At 34.4% G+C, this 19,695-nt stretch overlaps 2 protein-coding genes across 8 annotated transcripts in view; one reads left to right on the plus strand and one right to left on the minus strand.

Moving 5' to 3' along the window:
• ACSS3 (acyl-CoA synthetase short chain family member 3) overlaps positions 1-19,695 on the plus strand; it is a 515,807-nt gene that overhangs the window by 114,883 nt on the left and 381,229 nt on the right. For 2 of the 7 annotated variants that reach the window (XM_063615116.1, XM_063615118.1), the window contains exon 4: positions 3,053-3,190. The exons of 2 other annotated variants lie outside the window; for them this stretch is intronic. The gene's annotated coding sequence lies outside the window, so the exon portion shown is untranslated. Of the gene's footprint in view, positions 1-1,185; positions 18,433-19,695 lie in introns of those variants that run through there. 3 more of the 7 variants (XR_010115125.1, XR_008650045.2, XM_063615115.1) reach the window with 3 other exon arrangements.
• The window catches only part of LIN7A (lin-7 homolog A, crumbs cell polarity complex component), a 149,200-nt gene that overhangs the window by 105,618 nt on the left and 23,887 nt on the right, over positions 1-19,695 (minus strand). The window lies entirely within an intron of this gene.

Here is a 19,695-nt window from a genome sequence, read left to right on the forward strand (position 1 = left end):
AGTGAAACCACACAAAGCAAAACTACAGATAAGGGGATATTAAAAATTGAGATTAAAAAAAGAGAGGGAGAGGTGGAGCCTTAAAATCTGTTCTTTCAGTTCTCATCTCAGATGATTCTGATGCAAGAAGTGGTTCACAAATGCACTCTGCAGATCACTGAGTTTAATACATGGTCCAGAACAAAATGAGTTAATGGCCATCATTCAGTCAGTGCTTATTTGTCTCACTTAGATCACCATGTAAAATCCTTACTATTATATCAAGAGATTACTATTATTTATACTGCACAGTTAAAGAAAAATAAAAACAACTAAGGCTCAGAAAGATGAATCATCTGGCCCAAAGCTATGCAGCTAACAAATGGAGAGGCCAGAATCCAAAACCAGCTGTGTTTGACTCCAGTGCCTGTGCTCTTGTTTATTCCTCTACCCTGCCACAGAAAAGGGATTCAAAATAAAATCATAAAGATATGGCAAATTTATTTTTTAGATACAGCAACGTGGACCATTGTGAGCTTGGGTAAACAGTTATAACACTGCCGAAAGCCTCATATTACATTATAGTATTACCAATGTGTTTATAGTGATGACAGTGGATCATTGAAAGATGATCACGTCATCATCAATTGCCTGATAGTAAAGTGCCACATTGTCAAAAGACTTCCTTCAAAATAGCTGGAACATTATAAACAAAACAAAACAAGAACAAAATATTAGAACTTAAAAATATTAGAATTTAAAAGGGATGAGCTTACAGTGATCTAAAGGAGTTCAATTATCTTTTCATTCTCTAATGATGAGTTTTCATGAACTTGATTGACATTTAGACTGTGGAATTTGACTTATGATGCATCCAAAGCTGGAACGTGGATAATGATGCAGCTGGGTCATTTAAAGTTACTGTTCACTAATTCCACAAAATGTGTTGAGCACTCAAGCTAACAATATGAATTATCTATCCCAAAGCCATCCACAACCCTCTAATCGCTTGCCATCTTCTACTACAGAAACTGAAAAGAGAATGCACTTCTTTTTCCAGACTCTACTGCAATTTTGCCAAGTTGTTTTAAGTGTAAAGTCACTGGGTATGGCTTCCAGGAAGGCCTTCGAAATGGACAAACTGCTGGCATAAGCCTTCAACATTTTCATCTTTGCACCCTTCCTCTTTCCACTTTCTTTTGACAGATATAATGCCTTGAAGTGCCTTGGAGGTAAAACTCCCATTTTGTTATCACGAAGATAACTGCCATGTGCTAAGGATGGTGGAGCAGGAAGAAGGAAAGGACACAGGCCTAATGTCCTCACTGAGCTGTTGAACTAGCCCTGAACTGTCCAACCCCATGATGCTTGTCTGTGAGAAAAAATATATGCTTCACTGTTTGGTTATCTGTGGCTTTCAACCAAATACAAGCTAGCTGCCAGGGGAGCAGGTGACTTTAAAGGTGCTTTTCTAGGTTTCCGGGATAATATTGATGCTATAGAGACACTGGAGTAACCTACAGTGGTCTTTTGATTAAGATCGTCATGGAAGCCAATCTGGGAAAGGTCTGGGAAATGACCTATGGACTGAGACTGGAAACGTCAGCCATGTAAAGATCCAAAGGAGGAGCATCCAGACAGGAGGACAGAAAGGGCAGAGATGCTAAAGTGAGGGAGTAAGCCTACATGTGGAAGGTCAGACAAAACCAGTGTCAGTGGAACACTGTAATCAAGGCGACAAGCGATAGTAACAGTGATGTTCTGGTAAATAAATAACACTAGCTACTGACTTATTACTAGTTTTTCGAGGTGCCTAAAAATTTTACCAAATAACGTTCATTTTAAAAATCTAATACAACAACAGCACATGTGTACCAACAACATAAAATAAATGGTAAATAATGCTTTGTACTTCTATCACTGTGATATGAAAGGAAACTGTCAATTTAGAAGTTACTAATGAGACATGACAATCGATGTGTCCTACTCATCTGACCCTCATCTCTGCTTTAATCTGCCAACAACTTGCCGTGTTCCTCAAATGCAGACTAACTGGCAAACCCAAAGAAGAACTGGTTCAAGTTAAATGTGTTCAAATTTTAAAAATTTACTCAGTATGCTATTGAAAATACCCAACTTTATATTTGTTATCAAAAACTAAATGATCATGGGATTTGGGACAACACTGAAGTGTATCACAAAAAAATCTGACAATACTAGAGTCATGAATTTATATAATGACAAAATCCTGGCATTGGCTGCTCAAAGTGTTTGTCAGACCTACTGCAACGAAGGGAACAATATATGATACAAAACGAAAAGCTATAGTTCTTAAGAGATTCTCTGGAGGTACTTATTTCATTTGAAATTGATTACCTACCCAATAAACAAATCTTTAGGTATACAAAGCTTAAGATACAGCCGTCCTTGTTAAACAATTGCTGTTATGTGGTTAAAGTCAGTAATGCGTTCCCAGTTTTCCTAGGAACTATATTTAGCATTTTTTTCTTTTTCTTCTTTCCTTTATTTTAAATCCTTCTTATTTTCTTTCCGAAACAGCTAAAACTGAAGTTTGATTTGCCTACCACTACCCGAGACATCATGAAATCAAAAGTTTTACCTTCCTCTCTGTTTCAGCTTTCATTTTTTTCTCATTATATTTGATGTCTTTCCCTTTTTCTGTATTTTTACCTCACTTTTGTATTTAATCTTGTACATATGTTTTTATACCCTTACAGACAACTATAGCCTTGTTCCTAATCCCAGTGAAATTAGCTTATTTTATTTTTTCTTATTTCCAAAAATGTAATCTCTTTTTACACATCTGAAGGAAGTTGAACAATCTATTGCCTGCCCTTGTTAGGCTAAATACTAGAACACCTGTTTCCTATCAATTTTGGTGTCCAGCGTAGAATCCTGACAATTGCAGACACCTAAAAATTGTTTGTTGGGGCAGGATGCATAATTCTGTAATCCCAGCACTTTGAGAGGCTGAGGTGGGTGGATCACTTGAGCCCAGGAGTTTGAGACCAGCCTGGCTAACATGACAAAACCCCATCTCTACTAAAAATAGAAAAATTAGCTGGCGTGGTGGTGGGCGCTTGTAATCCCAGCTACTCGGGAGACTGACGAGGAAGAATCACCTGAACCTGGGAGGCGGAGGTTGCAGTGAGTGAAGATCGTGCCACTACATTCCAGCCTGGGCAACAGAGTAAGACTTTTCTTGAATATAATTGATTGCGTTAAATAAAATATTAAATATTGATTTATTATTTGCAAAATCAAAATATTGCAAATATTTTCTCTGATTCTGTAAGTTCTTTACTGTGTTGATAGTTTCTTTTGCTGTGCTGAAGTTTTTTAAGTTAATTAGGTCCCATTTGTTAGGTTTTGGTTTTGTTGCAATTGCTTTTGATATCTTTATTATGAAGTCTTTGCTGAACCTATGTCTAGAATGTTATTTCCTAGATTATCTTTCAGGGTTTCTAAAATTTTAGGTTTTATATCTAAGTATTTAGTCTATCTTGAGTTGACTTTTGTATGTGGTAGTAAGGAAGGGGTTCAGTTGCAATCTTCTGTATATGGCTAGCCAGTTATAACAGCACCATTTATTGAATACAAAGCCCTTTCTCCATTGCTTGTTTTTGTCAACTTTGTTGAAGATCAGATGGTTGTTGGCGTGCAACATTATTTCTGGGCTCTCTATTCTGTTCTGTTGGTCTCTGTGTCTGTTTTCGTACCACTATCATGCTGTTTTGGTTTCTATAGCCTTATAGTATAGTTCGAAGTTAGGAACTGTGATGCCTCCAGCTCTGTGGCTTTTTGTTTTGTTTTGTTTTGCTTAGTATTGCCTTGGCTATTTGGGCTCTTTTGTGGTTCCATGTGAATTTTAAAATAGTTTTTTTTTTTTTCTAATTCTGTGAAGAATTGTAGTTTGATAGGAATATAATTGAATCTGTAAATGGCTTTGGGCAGTATGTCCATTTTAATAATATTGATTCTTCCTATCCATGAGTGGAGAATGTTTTTCCATTTGTTGTGTCATCTCTGATTTCTTTGAGAAGTGTTTTGTAATTCTGATTGTAAAGATCTTTTTGCCTCCCTAGTTAGCTGTATTCCTAGGTATTTTATTCTTTTTGTGGCAGTTGTGAATGAGATTACATTCTTGATGTGGCTCTCAGCTTGAATGTTGTTGGTGTATGGAAATGCCACTGATTTTTGTGCATTGATTTTGTATCCTGAAATTTTGCTGAAGTTGTTTATCAGATCAAAGAGCTTTTGCACACCGTCTATGGGGTTTTCTAGGTATAGAACTATATAGTCTGTAAACAGGGATAGTTTGACTTCCTCTCTTCCTAATTTGGATGCCTTTTCTTTCTTTCTCTTTCCTCATTGCTCTGGCTAATCCAGTACTATGTTGAGTAGGAGTGGTGATAAGGCATCCTTGTCTTTTTCCCATTTTCAAGAGGAATGCTTCCAGCTTTTGCCCATTCAGTATGATGTTGGCTGTGGGTTTTTCATAGATGGCTCTTATTATTTTGAAGTATGTTTCCTCAATGCCCAGTTTGTTGGAGGTTTTTAACATGATGTGATGTTTAATTTTATCAAAAGCCTTGTCTACATCTATTGAGATGATCATATGGGTTTTTAGTTCTGTTTATGTGGTGAATCACATTTATTGATTTGTGTACATTTGAACCAACCTTGCATCCCAAGGATAAAGCTTTTTTGATCGTGATGGATTAGCTTTTTGATGTGATGCTGGAGTTAGTTTGTTTACATTTTGTTGAGGATTTTTGCATTTATGTGCATCAAGGGTATTGCCTTGAAGTTTTCTTTTTTGTTGTTGTGTTTCTGCCAGGTTTTGGTATCAGAATGATGCTGGCCTCATATAATGAGTTAGGGAGGAGTCCCTCCTTTTCAATTTTTTTGGAATAGTTTCAGTAGGAATGGTACAAGTTCTTATTTATATATCTGGGAAAATTTGGTCATGAATCCATCTGATCTTGGGCTTTTTCTTGTTGGTATGCTGTGTATTACTGATTCAATTTCAGATCTTCCTATTGGTCTGTTCTGGGATTCAATTTCTTCCTGGCTCAATCTTGGGAGGTTGTATATTTCCAGGAATTTATCATTTCCTCTAGGTTTTCTTTTTTTTTTTTTTTTTTTTTTTTGAGATTGAGTCTTGCTCTGTTGCCCAGGCTGGAATGCAGTGGCGCAATCTCCACTCATTGCATGCTCCGCCCCCAGGTTCATGCCATCCTCCTGCCTCAGCCTCCCGAGTAGCTGGGACTACAGGTGCCCGCCACCATGCCTGGCTAATTTTTTGTATTTTTAGTAGAGATGGGGTTTCACCATGTTAGCCAGGATGATCTCCATCTCCTGACCTCGTGATCTGCCCGCCTCGGCCTCCCTCCTCTAGGTTTTCTAGTTTGTGTGCATAGAGGTGTTCATAGTACTCTCTGAGGGGTTTTTGTATTCCTATGGAGATGGTGGTAACATCCACTTTGTCATTTCTAATTGTGTTTATTTGGATCTTCTCTCTTTTTTTCTTTATTGGTCTAGGTAGCACGCTTTCTATCTTATTCTTTCAAAAAACAAGCTCCCAAATTTGTTGATCTTTTGTCTGTTTTTTCATGCCTGAATTTACTTCATTTCAGCTCTGATTTTGGTTATTTTTTGTCTTCTGCTAGCTTTGGGGTTGGTTTGCTCTGGTTTCTCTAGTTACTCTAGGTGTGATGTTAGGCTGTTAATTTGAGATCTTTCTAACATTTTGATGTGGGCATTTAGCCCTATAAAATTCCCTCTTAACACTGCTTTAGCTGTGTCATAGAGATTCTGGTATGTTATATCTTTGTTCTCATCAGCTTCAAAGAATTTCTTGATTTCTGCCTTAATTTCATTGTTTATCCAAAAGTCATTCAGGAGCAGGTTAATTTCCATGTAATTGTATGGTTTTGAACAATTTTCATAGTACTGATTTCTGTTTTTATTGTTCTGTAGTCTGAGAGTGTGGTTGATATGATGTTGGTTTTTTAATTTGCTGAGGATTCTTTTATGGCAGATTAGGTAGTTGATTTTAGAGTATGTGTTACGTCTGGCAAGATTGTTTGTTGAATAGAATTGATTGTATTAAATCAAAATTTCATATTCTATTTATGTAAGTATTTGTATTCACTAGTTAACAATGATACTATGTCAAACTCTATTTAACAACATTTAGAATTCTTACAAATATGAATTCTAAGAAGATGAGGATTTAAGGAACTGGACTCTATCTTTCTTTTTTTTTTTTTTTTTTTTTTTGAGACGGAGTCTCGCTCTGTCGCCCAGGCTGGAGTGCAGTGGCGCAATCTCGGCTCACTGCAAGCTCCGCCTCCCGGGTTCACGCCATTCTCCTGCCTCAGCCTCTCCGAGTAGCTGGGACTACAGGCCCCCGCCACTACGCCCAGCTAATTTTTTTGTATTTTTAGTAGAGACGGGGTTTTCACCGTGGTCTCGATCTCCTGACCTCGTGATCCGCCCGCCTCGGCCTCCCAAAGTGCTGGGATTACAAGCGTGAGCCACCGCGCCCGGCCTATCTTTCTATAATGATTAAATATAATTGTCTAAGTGAAGCAGAAAAGAACCGAAGGGTATGACTTGAAAATAGATTGGAGTTCATTTTATTAGCACTTATGAAAATTATTAGGGAAGTCATTTTTTAAGCTCTCTGGGGAAGATATTTTAAAGTACGTTATCCAAATTACAAAAGTTTACATGCAGACAAATTTTTTTAGAAAATGAATATGATGGGCATGTAGGCACTACCTAATTAAGTACACTAGAAGTACAGCTGTAGGAATAAAATAAAACCACTATGTAACAGATTAGCAATATGATATAACTCAACATTGCACTGCTGGCTTCCCATCCTGTCCATCCACACTATTCCTTATTTACATTCCATCTATGACCTCAATCGATTTTAGATGCAGCTAGGTGAAAAAATAGAACACCTTTCACAGAGCTTCAAATTTAATTTAATTCGAAGTCTATGTATTTTACCTTTTCTTCCCTAATTTCTTATCAGTCTAATGATCTCTCAATAAGAGTTAAATAATTATTGCTGGCATGTTAAAATGCAAGCCACAAATATATACCAGTTGTAATATTTCCCTTAGTACATAAAAAACAAACTACCTTTTATATTGGTAGTGTTCCATCTGTGCGCTTTGTAAAAATTGAGAGATTTTTCCCTGTAATTATTATCAGTAAATCCCAGTTCCCTTTTATAGCGTTCAGGGAATTGGAAGAGAAAACTTATCAGGAAATTGCTGAAGAGACACCCCATCGATTTGTCTGGGTGTTTTTGGAGAGTTTGTTATAAAGAAACTACAAATTTAACTTTTCCTGTCCTCAAATACATCCTATACTAGCAAATGGATGAATATTTTTATCTAAACTGACACTTTGATATATAATTCTGCTGTAAAGCTCCTTAATAATGTTTCCTCTTTTACCTTATCACTACTATATCATAATGTCATCCGTTTTCTTCATTACTTTGAGAGTTGTATGATGAGGTTACAGTGGTGCTATCTACATCTTTAAGGGGTAATTAGAGGGCAAAGTAAAGCTTGATGTTTGCAGAAGTTGTTATGGTGAATAGTACATCTATTTTGTTGAGAACATTATCACTACAGGGCAGTATAAAATATTATTTATAGTTAATTTTTGTATGTAGTGAAAGGCAGGGGTCCAGCTTCAATCTTCTGCATGACTACCCAGTTATACCCAGGACCATTTATTGAAGAGAGTGTCTTTCCCCCATTGCTTGTTTTTGCCAGCCTTTTTGAAGATCAGACGATTGTAAGTGTGTGGCTTTATTTCAGAGTTTTCTATTCTGTTCCATCGGTCTATGTGTCTTTTTTTTTTTTTGTACCAGTACCAAAATGTTTTGTTTAATGTGGCTTTATGGTATAGTTCAAAGTCAGGTAGTGTGATGCCTCCAGCTTTGTTCTTTTTGCTTAGGATTGCTTTGTCTGTTTGGACTCTTTTTTGGTTCCATTTGAAGTTTAGAATAGTTTTTTTTCTAATTCTGTGAAGAATGCCATTAGTAGTTTGAGATGAATAGAAATGAATGTGTAAATTGCTTTGGAAACTATGGCTATTTTTATGATATTGATTCTTCCAATCTACAGGTACGGGATGTTTTTCCATTTATTAGTGTCATCTCTGATTTCTTTCAGTAGTGGTTTGTAGTTCTCCTTGTTGAGATCTTTTGCTTCCTTGGTTAGCTGTATTCCTAGGTATTTCATTTTCTTTGTGGCTGTAGTAAGTGGGATTGTGTTTTTGATTTCACTCTCAGTCTGGACATTGTTGGTGTATAGAAAGGCTACTGGTTTTTGTACATTGACTTTGTATCCTGAAACTTTACTTAAGTCATTTATGAGCTCTAGGAGACTTTTGGCAGAGTCTTTAGGATTTTCTAGGTATGGAATCATATTGTCACTGAAGATATATAGTTTGACTTCTTCTTTTGCTATTTGGATCCCTTTTATTTCTTTCTTTTACCTGTTGCTCTGGCTAGGACTTCCAGTACTACGTTGAGTAGGAGCAGTGAGAGTGGGTGTTGTTATCTTGTTCCAGTTCTCAAGAATGGTTTGACCTCTTGCCCATTCAGTATGATGTTGTTTGTGGGTTTGTCATAAATAGCTTTTATTATTTTGAGGTATGTTTCTTCAATGTCTAGTCAACAGACATTGAAGAAACATACCTCAAAATAATAAAAGCTATTTATGACAAACAGACTAGCCATCAAAGAAACATACTGCTTTAATATTTAAACATTAGCAAAACATTAAAACATTAAAAACCAAGTGAAGTACTTTATTTTATAATAATAAAATAAATTAACAACTGAGAGATAAAAAATTAAATGTAAGGGGCACAAGTACAATTTTATTACATGGATATATTGAATAGTGGTGATGCCTGGGGTTTTAGTGTAGCTATTATTGTCTGATTAAAGTGTGTTGTACCCATTAAGTAATTTTTCATCACCCACTCTCCTATCCTTTCAAGTCTCCAATGTCTATTATTCCACACTCTATGTCCATGGGTACACATTATTTTAACTCCCACTTATAAGCGAGAAAATGTGGTATTGACTTTGTTTCTTAGTTGTTTCACTTAATGGCCTCCAGTTCCATTCATGTTGCTGCAAAAGACATGATTTCATTATTTTTTATGACTGAATAGTATTGCATGGTGTATATATGCCCCATTATCTTTACCCAATTATTCACTGATGGACACTTAGGTTGATCTTTGCTATTGTGTGATAAACATACAATTGCAGGTATCCTTTTGTTATAAAGATTTTTTTTTTTTTTCCTTTTTGTAGATAACCAGTAGTGGGATTGCTGGATCAAATAGTAGTAGAGTTCTATTTTTGGTTGTTTGAGGAATCTCTATACTGTTTTCCATAGAAGCTGTAGTAAGTTACAGTCCCATGAACAATGTATAAACCTTCTGTTTTCTCTGCAGCCTCATCAACATCTGTTATATTTATTGACTTTTTAATAGTAGCCATTCTGACTGATGTATGATACTGTGGCTTTAATATGTATTTATCTGATGATTAGTGATTTTGAGCATTTTGGGATTTTATAGAGTAAGTATAAATCCTAGTCCTAGACTTTAGATATTTTTCTATGTTTATAAGAATCTTTTAAACTTTTTTCTATGTGGGCAAGACCATCACTACGCTTTTTTCTAAAATTAAAATGAAAACTTATGAAAATAACTCAAAATAATATAACTAAATAATTTTAGCTTAAATAAGAGTATATAGTTGTAAAATTTATTTATTTTTAGTCAACAAAAAAATTGCATACACATTATATACAACGTGATGTTATGAAACATGCACATACTATGGAATGGCCAAACTGTGCTGATCCACATATGCATCACCTCACATGCTAGTCATGTTTTCGTGGTGAGAACACTTAAAATCTACTCTCCTAGTGATTTTCAAGAACACTATACAATGTTACTAATTAAAGTCATCATGTTTAATGATAAATTTCTTGAACTTATTTTTCCTATCTGAAATTTTGTATCCTTTGACCAAAATCTCCCTAGCCCCCACCTTCTAGTAACTACCATGATAGTCCCTGTTACTGTGAGATGAATTTTATTATACACACAAATGAGATCATGCAGTATTTGTTTTCCTTTGTAGCTTATTTCCCTTAACATCATGCCTTTCAGATCCATCATGTTGTTGCAGGTGACAGGATTTCCTTATTTTTCAAGGCTGAGTAATACATGAAAATGTGGTATACATACACAATTGAATACAGGTTGAATATCCCTAATCCAAAATTCTTGTGACTAGAAGTGTTTCAGATTTTGGATATTTTTGATTTTGGAATATTTATATATACGTAATGAGATGTCTTGGGGGTGGAACCCAATTTTAATCATGAATTTTTTTCTGCTTCATATATACCTATACATGTAGCTGAAGGTAATTTTATGCAATATTTTTAATAGTTTTGTGCATGAAACAAAGCTTGTGTACATGAGCTCAGGTGTGGAAATTTTTATTCACATTTTTTTTTCAAAGATTCAGCAATTAGTGTTTTGAAACATTTTGCTCCATGATCATTTACTTATTATTACTTGCTTTTATCTGTATTTTTTCCTTACAGTTTGACTAGCTGAGTGTGTGTGTGTGTGTGTGTCTTTTATTGATCCTACATTTCTTCATAATTCCAATCTAGTGACATCTTGCTTCTTTTCATATAGAGATCATTTCCTTCTACCATTTAATTTTGATATCTTCTTTAAAGTAAGTGTTATCTATAATTTTAAAATTTCCAAGAATTTTTTTTTTTTTTTTTTTGAGACGGAGTGTGGCTCTGTCACCCAGGCTGGAGTGCAGTGGCATGATCTCAGCTCAGTGCAACCTCTGCCTCCCGCGTTCAAGCAATTCTCCCATCTCAGCCTCCCAAAGGATATGGTTTTAAGAAGATTATACTTTTGCATTTATATTTTAATTTTGTTATATATTGGTCAGAGAAAATTACCCGTGTTATTTCTCATTTTGGATTTTAATAGCATTTTTGGAGTTACATATGGTAAATCATCCACAGATGTTTAAAAATAATAGATAATACAGACACAAACTATATATTATATATGCTAAAGCTTGTTAAATGATTTATTGAAGTCTCAAATAGCCTTATTTTATCTCCTTGAGCTGGCCATCTTTGAGAAACTGGTTGAATTGCTAATTTTTCCCACTAACAGTTTTTGCCTCATACACATGTATTTCAAAGCTATGGGGCTAGGTACATAGTTGGCTCTAGGTTTAGGATGCTAATGGCATCTTGGTAACATTTCTCTAAGTTAAATATCACTCTTTCACATTTAATTTTAGCTTGAATTCTATTTTGACTGATATTTTAATATTATATTGCTGTATTTTTGTGTTAACTTTTTCCTAGTATTTCATTTTCTATTTCTTTATTTTCAAACTTTCTTTTTATGATTGTCTCTTTTTCATAGCAGCTTATTATTTTCTTGGTTGTCTCTGGTATTTATTTTCTAAAGCATATAATCAAATCATTCCATTAATTTTATATTCTTGGGGATAATTTATTTTAGATAAGTTCTTTCATAAAGATGGAAGTCCTCAAAGAGCTAGAATTTTTTTGTTTTTATTTAATATTTGTACTTAAAGATTTAGATTAAATTGTATACCTCCATAATAAAATTGGTATTTTCACTCTCTTGTCAGTAGATACAGTTTTTAATAATAAGAGCCTGTTTCTAGAACTAGGTGTGCAGGTGGCTAAAGAATGGAGTGTTCTGCAAGGAAAAATGAAGAGATGGTTTGTCACTGGGTGTGACAGTACAGTCACTCCAGGCCTTTGAAAAGTGTCTGAGGATATTGCTATGCCTCTTTTCCTATCTCAGCTCTCACTTTACTATTTGCATGTGGTACTTCAGAGAAAAAGCTGGGGTGTTAACTAGCAACAAGTGCTGCTGTTTCTCAGCGTGGAGAAGTGAGCGAAGATAGAGTGGATTCACCTAGTGATTCCAATTCAGTTAATAAATGTTTGATCCAGGACTCTATTTCACCTGTTGTCTTTGAGTTTATGGTTTTTCTTGCCTTTGTCGGGGGTTGGGGGGTTTGCCTTGCACTTGCTTTCTCAGGTTCATGCTTTGGGGTTCCTTTTTCTAAGAACCACCCTTTGTGTCCGGCTCCTGTCTAATCACTGTGGCATCCTGACACAGTGATTAGAAAGGAGCCGGACGCAAAGAAGGGAACATTAGACACCAGGGCCTTCCTGAGGGTGCAGCGTGGGAGGAGGTGAGATTGAAAAACTATCTATGGGGTACTATGCTAATTACCTGGGTGACAAAATTATCTGTAAACAAAACCCCAACGACACGCAATGTAGCCATGTAACAAACCTGCGTATGCATCCCTTAAAACTAAAATGAAAATCAGAAAAAAAAAAAAAAAAAAAAAGCAAAACCAAAAAGAAAGGAGCTAGGAACTAGAAAGGTGGGGAAGCTAAGTTTTCAGGACAGATAATTAGGAGGGCGTCTCAAAGCTCAGACTTCCTGGCTCCAATCTCAATTCAATATTTGCAAATTGTGTCTTTTCAGACAATTCAACCAACCTAAGTTTTATTTTCAGTGAAACAATGATCATAATAGATCATACCTCAGAGTGCATGCTCTGTGTGTGTGTGTGTGTGTGTGTGTGTGTGTGTGTGTGTTGAGGATTAAATAAGAGAATACATGAAAATAGTTAGCATTGTGCCTGGCACACAGTAAATGCTTAATAAATTTTACTGTGGGTGATTATTGCCATTATTTTCACTCATCAGTCTGATTTTATTGTGTGCTATCTTTCAGAAATTCTTCAAAATGTTTTGTGTGCAGTAACACCCTTTTTATCTCCAGTGCCTTTTAACATTTATTATTTGCTTTATATCTTTTTGACAGCTATGATGTTTGGAATGGGAGGCAATAAGAACGTATGTGCTTAAGCTACTATCTTGATTCAAATCTTCCTTTCATTGTCATCCACTTACTTGGAAAATGCATTATAACATTAAGGAAAGAACAATGGACTTGGAAGTCAACAGTCCTTGTTTCTAGTCCTAAAATTGTAACTGAAATTTTTGAAATTTGTTTAATTTGTCTCAGCTTCAGCATCTTTATCTATAAAATGAGTATCTGGACTAGTTTATCTTTTCTGGCTCTAAAGAATAAATGCTCTGCCTAAAAGGATTGTTCATTTATCAAGAGTGCTATTAAATTAATAGAACACAAAAAAGGCTATGGAAAAAAATTGATAGAGGGCAATATGAGTTCTAGGGAGAATGGATTCAATATAGTATTACACCAACCTGGCTTTTTAGAGGAGAGTGGAAAATGAAGAATGCTTAAAGAGTAGGAAGAAATAAAGAGGATCCCTGTTTCAAGGTAAACTAGTAATAAATATAAGAAGGTAAAAGAAAAAGAATTATTTAAAAGTGTTCTAGACATACAGCCAAATTTAAATTCTTCTATGTGCCTGAAATTAATCAATCTGTATAGAATAGACAATTCAAATTGAAGCTACTCCAATGATAATCAAATCAGTACTCATAAATTTATAGATAAGCAAACCAAAACCAAGTAAGATAAAGTTATTGCCCATGATCTAAAAACTGAGCATTTCTAAGTACTTAGCCTGAGATATCAGTGATGAAGTTAAAACCAGTACAAAGATACTCTGAATCCCAGGTCAGATCTTTTCCCACTGTACTACTCAATATTTAATTAAAAATTTCCAGACTTGCTTTTTCCAGTTAGTCTTAAATACAGATTTGTTTAGTTAAGATTTAAGAAATATAGACTTAGATTTAGTCTTAAAAATATATTGCTATATACACAAACGTGTAGCAACCGTAAGAATGATTCCAACGTTTTCTAAATCAATACTCACATATCTACTATATCGATGTTAAATGGTTATGAAATTCATATGTATAAGTAATAAGAGTTGTAATAAAATTTGACCCAGGGGAAAGAGTCATTAAAATGACCTAAATAAATGCTACATTTTAATATATATAATTATATGGGAAGTATGTCTTATCAGAGTTAAATATCTATACACATATATGAGGATTTATTATCAAGTAAAATATAATTACTGGAGAGAGATGACTTAAGATATTGAGACTAATAAGAGAGCTTACTGATGCATGAAGAGCCATTTCTATACTTTTCTGTACTTGAGACAATAATGATAGAGAATAAAGTTTACCTTTTTAAAGCTCATACGCAAAAGGTGATATTTTTAAAAACAACATTCTAATAGAATTATCTCAGTGTAGTTCAATTTGCTTTTTTCTCTAAATACTAATGATGTTGACTATCTTTTTATATGCTTATTAGCCACCTGTATATCTTCTTTAGTGAAGTATCTATACAAATCTTTCATTCATTTTTATAAAAACAAAGGTTACTTTCTTTTATTGTTGAGTTTTAGGAGTTATATATTTTGAATACAAATCCTTCATCAGACATGTTTTGCAAATATTTTCTCCTCATCTTCTCCTTGTCTTTTAATTTTCTTAATGTTATCTTTTAAAGACTAATACTTTTTAATTTATCATCCTTTTCTATTATGATACATGCTTTTTATATTTAACCTAGGCAGTTTTGGACTAATTCAAGGCCTCAAAGATTTTCTCTTATACTCTCTACTTTAAAATAATATTGGTTTAGGTCTTACATTTACATTTTTGGCCCATTTTGAGTTAATTTTTGATTATAGTGTAAAGGATTGAGTTTCAATTTTTTGCATTTGGTACCCAATTTTTACAGTACCATTACTGAAGAAAACTAGCTTTTCCCCAGTGAGTTCCCCTGGTACAGTTGTTCAATATCAATTGAGCACATATTTGTGGGCCTGTTTCTGGACTGTATTCTATTTCATTGATCCTACATATCAATACTTATACCAAAAATCACACTATATCTTAATTACTGCATCTCAATAGTAAGTTTTGAAATAAAGTAGTAGTGTGAACCTTCTCTGTCTTAGTCCATTGAGGCTGCTATTAAAAATACCATAGACTGGGTAATTTGTAAGTCATAAAATTATTTCTCCCAGTTCTGGAGGCTGGGATGTCAAAGATTAAGGTGCTGGGAGATTCAGTGTCTGGCAAGCGTCCACTTTCTCACAGATGGCATCGTTTGCTGTGTCCTCGCGTGGCAGAAGGGGCAATGAAGCTACTTGGGACCTTTTTAATAAAGGCATTAATCCCATTCATGAGGGCCCCACCCTCATAACTTAATCGCATCCCCAAAGGCCCCACCTCCTAATAGTACGGACTTGGAAGTTATTATTTCAACATACGAATTTTGAGTGAACACAAATATTTTTACCATAACACCTTCCAACTTTGTTCTTGCTTTTCAATTGTTATTCTATGTCCTCTGCATTTTTGTAAATTTTACATCTAATGACAATTTTTACCAAAAAACAAAACAAAAACAAAAAAAAACCTGTTGGCATTTTAATTGAGATTGTCTTACATCTGTGTATTAGGTTACTGTGAAAGTAATTGCAGTTTTTGCCATTACTTTTAATAATGATTTGGGAAAAATTGACATCTCTACAATATTCAGTTTTCCAATCCCTTGAACAATGGTATATTATTTCATTTGTTCAAGTCTTTAATTTCTCTCAACAATGTTTTGTACTTTTAGTAAACAATTTTTGCACATATTGTGTTAAATCTGACTCAGTACTTTCCTGTTTTGATGGTATTGTAAATATTACCTTTTAAATTTAGTTTCCAATTGTTTATTGCTATTAGACAGAAATACAACTGATAATTTTAAGATAACGTTATATTTTCTTCCATTACTAAAGTCACCTATTAATTTTAGTAGCTTTTTTGGCAGATCCCACAGGATTTTCTCCATAGACAATCATATTGTTGGTGAATAAAGACAGTTTACTCCTTCCATTCAAATGTATATTATGTATTTCTTTTGTTTACCTTATTGTACAGAGTAGGACACCTCATAAAATGCTAAGTAGAAGTGATGAGGGCAAACATCTTTGCGTTGTTCTCAATCTGAAGAGTAAAGAATTCAGCCTTTTACCATTAAGTATGACATCTACTATAGGTTTCTTGCAGAAACACTTTATTGAGAGAGCTTTCTTTTATTTTTACTTTGCTAAGTATTTTAAAATCATGAATAGATAATGGAATTATTCAAATGCTTTTTCTACACCTATTGAGATGACGATATGATTTTTGTTATGGTAAATTATTTGGATTGATTTTAAAATATGTTAAACCATACTTACCTTCTAGGAATAAACTCCACTTGATCAGAATACATTATCTTTTGTATGTGTATCCTTTTTGTGTATCTTCTGCTGGATTTGAGATGTTAAGACTGTGTTAGCCACTTGTACATTTATATCCGTGAGAAATATTTACCTTAGATTTATTTTCCCATATTATGTTTGTCTGGTTTGGGTATTTGTTAGGGTAATTTTGTACAACTAAAATGCGAAAAGTGATCCCTTTCTAGTATTTTCTGGAAAAGTTTGTGTTGAACTGATAGTATTTCTTTGTTATATGCTTGGCAGAATTCACCAGTGAAACCATCAAAGCAGGAATTATTCTCTGTGAAAATATTTTTAAGTACAAATTAATTTTTAAAAACAGATTCTATTTATTCCTTTGTTGAGTTAAAACACCTGTCCAGAAGATGGAGGAAATATTTTGGGGAAAGTTTGCCTTGCTCAGTGCTATTCAGTACATATGTTCACTGACTCTATAATCAAAATTCAGTCTTTACATACATGAAAATGTGTCAGGAAAACTTCAAATGTGATTTTAAGGAGGTTCTAGAAGATGGAAGTTTGTCTATTTTTTTTTTTTTTTTTTTTCTTTTTGGTGGAGAGAAGATGAGGTCTCACTATGTTGCCTAGGCTGGACATGAGCTCCTAGGCTAAAGAGATCCTCCCACTTCAGGCTCCTGGCAGCTGGGAATATAGGTACATGCCACTGGGTCTGGCTTGGAAATGCAAGCTTGGAGGTTGGGTTGTAGACTCTAAGCATAAGGGATTAATTTTAAAATTTATAAACAAGACATTTAATTATACGGAAAGAGATATAGCACCTTAATATTTGATCAAATAACATAGTATTTCCTTGCCAAATGAAAACAAATTTAATCTTAGACCACTAGATTTCCTGAAAATTATTCTTGTACCTTTTCTAGTTGGGGAGTCATTAGGATTTAATTGACTCAAAATAAACAAGCAAATGCAATAAACTTGAAATGGCTTGTTCAACAAGGTTTTGAATTTATAGTAAACAGCTTGGTTTTATTCCATTTGAGAGAAGATTAAATAAGCTTAGCTTTGTTTTATCTTTTGAACAAGATAAGTAAGATCCCAGTACTTAATTCGCATTTTTTTAATGCAAGACAAATTACTCATACATAAACAAGTTTATTTGGAAGGCACTATTTTTCAAGTGGTATTAACATGAACTATTCCTGTCATAATTTACTGAGTATTTTTATCTTATCTTTAATAATACATAACGTTGAATACATTAACTCAGGTGCAAGTACTTCATCACATTTTATTAATGCTTTAAACATATTTATTTTTCTGTTATATTTATTAACAGATAAGAAAAAATTTAATAAGTCTCAGGAATTCCTTCTCTTCTATGTGCATCTCAGTGTCAACACTTACTAATGCATATATACAATGCAAATGAAACAGGAAATTATTATGCTGGTTTATCAAGCACTGATTCAGGGCAGCCTTGCTATCTTTATCTGACATTTCCATAATGGAATGCAAATTCAAATGCCAAAGAAGTTTGAAAGCAGTGACTGAGAAAAACACATTGTTTACCTGAAAATCATTAGTTATATAAAAGGCATTATGTTCTTCTCATGTATGGGGGTTGGGGGGGATATATAATACCTAATGTAATGATTACATTCAAGAAATATTTGTAACTGAATTAGATATAAAATCAGTGTGGCTATTCTTATCATTAATCATAGATCTCCTTTTAAAAATACACTCTAGGCCGGGCATGGTGGCTCACGCCTGTAATCCCAACACTTTTAGGAGGCTGAGGCAGGCGGATCACCTGAGGTAGGGAGTTTGAGACCAGCCTGGCCAACATGGTGAAACTCCGTCTCTACAAAAAATACAAAAATTAGCTAGGTGTGATGGCTCACACCTTTAATCCCAGCTACTCAGGAGGCTGAGGCAGGAGAATCCCTTGAATCCCAGAGGCAGAGGTTGCAGTGACCCGAGATCGTGTCACTGCACTCCAGCCTGGGTGACAGACTGAGACTTGTCTCAAAAACAAAAAAAAAAAAAAAAGAAAGAAAAGAAAAATACTCTATAGAAAATATATGTTATACATATGTTAAAATGGAAAAGATCTTAAAGGTTACCCACGCCAGTCTCCAGAAAAATGCAAAAAGAAATCCTGTATGTGAGCTCACCTCCATACCTGCATAAGCAGTTTAGAAATTCTAAAACATTAATTTCATTCAAATTAAAATAAGAACAAAACACTCATGTTTCTTATTAAAAATGTTCAGGATTTATTGTTTTTATTTGCAATTAAAATGTCAAATGCAAGAATTCACATGGCAGAGAGTGAGTTGAAGAAAACACAGGTGCCTAATTCACAAGCTACAAAAAACAGCATAAAGGTGACCATCTGGGGAAAGCTGGCTGACTTAATTTTCCTATGAGCTTACCGTCTGTTCCTTATTTCTCTTCCAGACTCCATATTCTGACCTTGAAAATGCATCTACATATTTTGCTACATGCATTTCTTTCTAACCATAAATTAACAGGTATTAAATAGATCTGATTATGCAAAGGATATAATACAACAGAGGACATATTGTGTTGCCTTTTATGTAATCTCAGTTTTCCATTTTTTTTTTTTTTTTTTTTTTTTTTAAGGTTTTGTTTCTGGTGATGACGCTTTTCAGCCTTTTAGCCATTCTATAAATTCCTACACTTTCCATGATACGCCTGCAAGTGCAGACAAGCACAGTTCTAAGAAACAAATGCTGCTTCTAGGAGGGTGGTTTACAAGGTGTAGAAAAAAGTTAGATGTCTGAGAATGTGGAGACGAGGAAACGGGAGCCTGGGATTGTGATCTCGATGTGTTCACAATGAATTATGAGGCAATACCTGCCGGAGAAAAGAGAAAGCTAAAACAGTGAGGAATTCCTGGCTTGTCAAAAATCACCGACTGCTCAAGTACCCCGAGTATGCCAGGATTTCAGAAGGAAGCATCACACTTTACTGCCATAGCGAATAAATATGCTGAGTTTATTAGGTTTTCTTTTTATGGCTCAGTCTGAACACCGACAATGACGCTAGTCAAATAAAACATACTTACTTTCAACTATTTGTTGCCACAGCTTTTCTTCAAGTAGTCTTTTGTTCTATTCTGCATTTTTTTCTGAAAAAAATCTATAGCTATTACTTCTGTAATGTTGCTAATTCATGCTCTACTTTGAGATTATTCTCTATCATTATATATTATTTGGTGTCTATGCTTCTGAAACTTGCCTCTAACTTAGAACACTTTTCATATATCAGAGTCCCAATTTATCCTTGGTTGTTTC

The sequence above is a fragment of the Symphalangus syndactylus genome, chromosome 13 (assembly GCF_028878055.3).
Source record: "Symphalangus syndactylus isolate Jambi chromosome 13, NHGRI_mSymSyn1-v2.1_pri, whole genome shotgun sequence".
In the NCBI taxonomy this organism is placed as follows: domain Eukaryota; kingdom Metazoa; phylum Chordata; class Mammalia; order Primates; family Hylobatidae; genus Symphalangus; species Symphalangus syndactylus.